Here is a 2,334-nt window from a genome sequence, read left to right on the forward strand (position 1 = left end):
AAGAATGGGCCATAGCTGTATTTTGTATATGGTATAGTCATAACATGAGGAAATAGTGTCATAGACCAGTCTAAAATGTGAAGTCCCGAGCTAACTGCAGCTCTAACTGAAATTTTATTCTCCCTCAGGAATGAGGAAAACTGTTCAGCCTCTTTCATAATCAAACGAACACACAATTAGGACAATTAATAAGCATGCCATCTTTTACCTTCCAAATGGGCAAGTATTTTATTTTCTTAAGATATAGATCATTTGGCTAGGCTGAGATGAAGTGAATACACTGTTGTAGACCTGTCAGAGCCAGCTCCAATCCGCAGGGGGTACCTGGGAGGGGGCTTGAGGTTAAAGCAAGAGGCAGATGAAGGGAAACACAGGACAGAGCAGGAGGACTGAAGGTAAATGCCAACCAGCCCCCAGTTATTTCTCAGCCAGCATATATACTAATTACAGGCAAAAGGCAGAACAAAGAACAGTGCAGTCAGCCAACTCCTCCCTGCACTGTCTTGGGAGGAAGCTCAAGCAGGTGCGAAGTCTCTTACAAGCATTCAGCTAGCGCAGGGCGGTGGTGGCGCATGCCTTTAATCCCAGCACTTGGGAGGCAGAGGCAGGAGGATCTCAGTGAGTTTGAGGCCAGCCTGGTCTACAAGAGCTAGTTCCAGGACAGGCACCAAAACCTACAGAGAAATCCTGTCTTGAAAATAAAAAAAAAAGAAAGAAAAGAAAAGGAAAGAAAAGAAAAGAAAGGAAGAAGAAAAAAAGCATTCAGCTAGCAGCAGACAGCTGCTAATCACTAAAGAGGGGTGCCTCCGACTGGCATACACCAGCCCAAATCCTAATAGAATAATGTGTGCTTTCATTTGGGCAAAAATGCTTTTTCTGTGGTCTCACATCCCTCAAGGTTACTGGAAAAAGCAGAGCCAGCAAGCTTGTTCTACATAGTGAGTTCCAGGCCAGCATGGTCTAGAGTTCCAGACCAACACGGTATACATAGCAAGTTCTAGGCAGGCCAGCTTATTCTACAAAGTGAGTTCCAGGCCATCATGGTTTTCATGGTGAATTCCAGGCCAGCGTGGTCTGCATAGTGAGTTCCAAGGTTCAAGGAAGTTCCAAAGAAGAGTCGGGTTCACAATACTCCCCATCTTTCTACTCTCACAGCTACTTCCACCAGCAGCAGCTTGCGTCTCATTACTCAGGCTTCACTGCCTGTGTCCCTGACCATTGTACTTCCCTAGAGTTAAGGAACTAGGGCAACTATGTCCCAAGGACAGCCCCATGCTTGGGTGCTTCCTAATGATCCATTCACAGTTTACGGGTGCTATCTCCCTTTCATGCTGATAAGAGACAGGTTCACAACAACAATCATGCATGTATGTAAAATGCCCAGAAGGCAGCCCCACCCACTCCCAGGTGCCCAGAGTCAGTCTAAACCTGGCGCAGTGGTGGAGGCTCATTGTTGTTCTTCACCGGTGGCCCAGGAGCAGCTGCCGGAAGATGAAACTCCTGGATGGCAGCATTTGAAGTTCCTGGGGACCTTACATGGGGGCCGTGGCTGACTCCTGGCCCTCTGCATGCTGTGCCTTGGAGTGACTCTCTCTGTTACCTGTTTAGTGACGACCTGAAGCTCCTGTCCTGGCAGGTGCATGTCCCCAGGCTGCTGCAGGGCACCACTAGCGCACATCCCTGCCAGGAGCTCCAGCCTGCACCTCCTTTGAGCACCTACTTGCATCCTTGCCAGGATCTGAGTCCCTTGAGCAACTTGACTGTGGTACAAGGGTCTTCCAGAGTATTGCCTGCTTGTCCTGAGGAGTCCCAGCTGCTCCTTGGTTCCACGAGGATTGACTTAACATATGGGTGGATCTGAAGCTTATGACAAGACAGAACTGGGAGACAAAGATGGGCGGCTAACACATCCCTGAGAACTGCATCTCTGAGGAGCATATTGGCTGTATTATTTATGTCCAGTCTTGCAACACCAGCAGCTTTACTATGGTGTCTATGTCATCAAGAAGGCCAGAGACACCATGTTCAATTGCGCTAAGCTCCTTAATGTAGACTTTCCAGGAGCCTTAAAGGAATATGACCACCCCTGCTTCGTGTTCAGCAATGTGCACGTCTTTCGTGTGGATGACTGCAACACTTACAGGTGCTTCTTCAAGCCTTGACACATTTCTGTGGCAATGGACAAGTTTGGGTTCAGCTTGCCTTATCAGCATTATTTTGGAGGCATCTCTATAGTTGGAATTTTCTTTGGGCCACTGACCAGCTCCCAAATAAAGACACTGAGACTTATTTTTTTTCCGTTTATTTATTTATTAAAGATTTCTGTCTCTTCCC

The 2,334-nt window shown here is 47.5% G+C and overlaps 1 pseudogene; it reads left to right on the forward strand.

Annotated features, from left to right (window-relative positions):
* The first annotated feature begins 733 nt into the window (after positions 1-733).
* LOC126513484 (beta-1,4-galactosyltransferase 1-like) overlaps positions 734-2,334 on the forward strand; it is a 3,357-nt pseudogene continuing 1,756 nt past the window's right edge.

This window comes from Alexandromys fortis, unplaced genomic scaffold (genome assembly GCF_014885135.2).
Source record: "Alexandromys fortis isolate MF-2015 unplaced genomic scaffold, M_Fortis_MF-2015_v1.1 scaffold_118, whole genome shotgun sequence".
Lineage (NCBI taxonomy): Eukaryota > Metazoa > Chordata > Mammalia > Rodentia > Cricetidae > Alexandromys > Alexandromys fortis.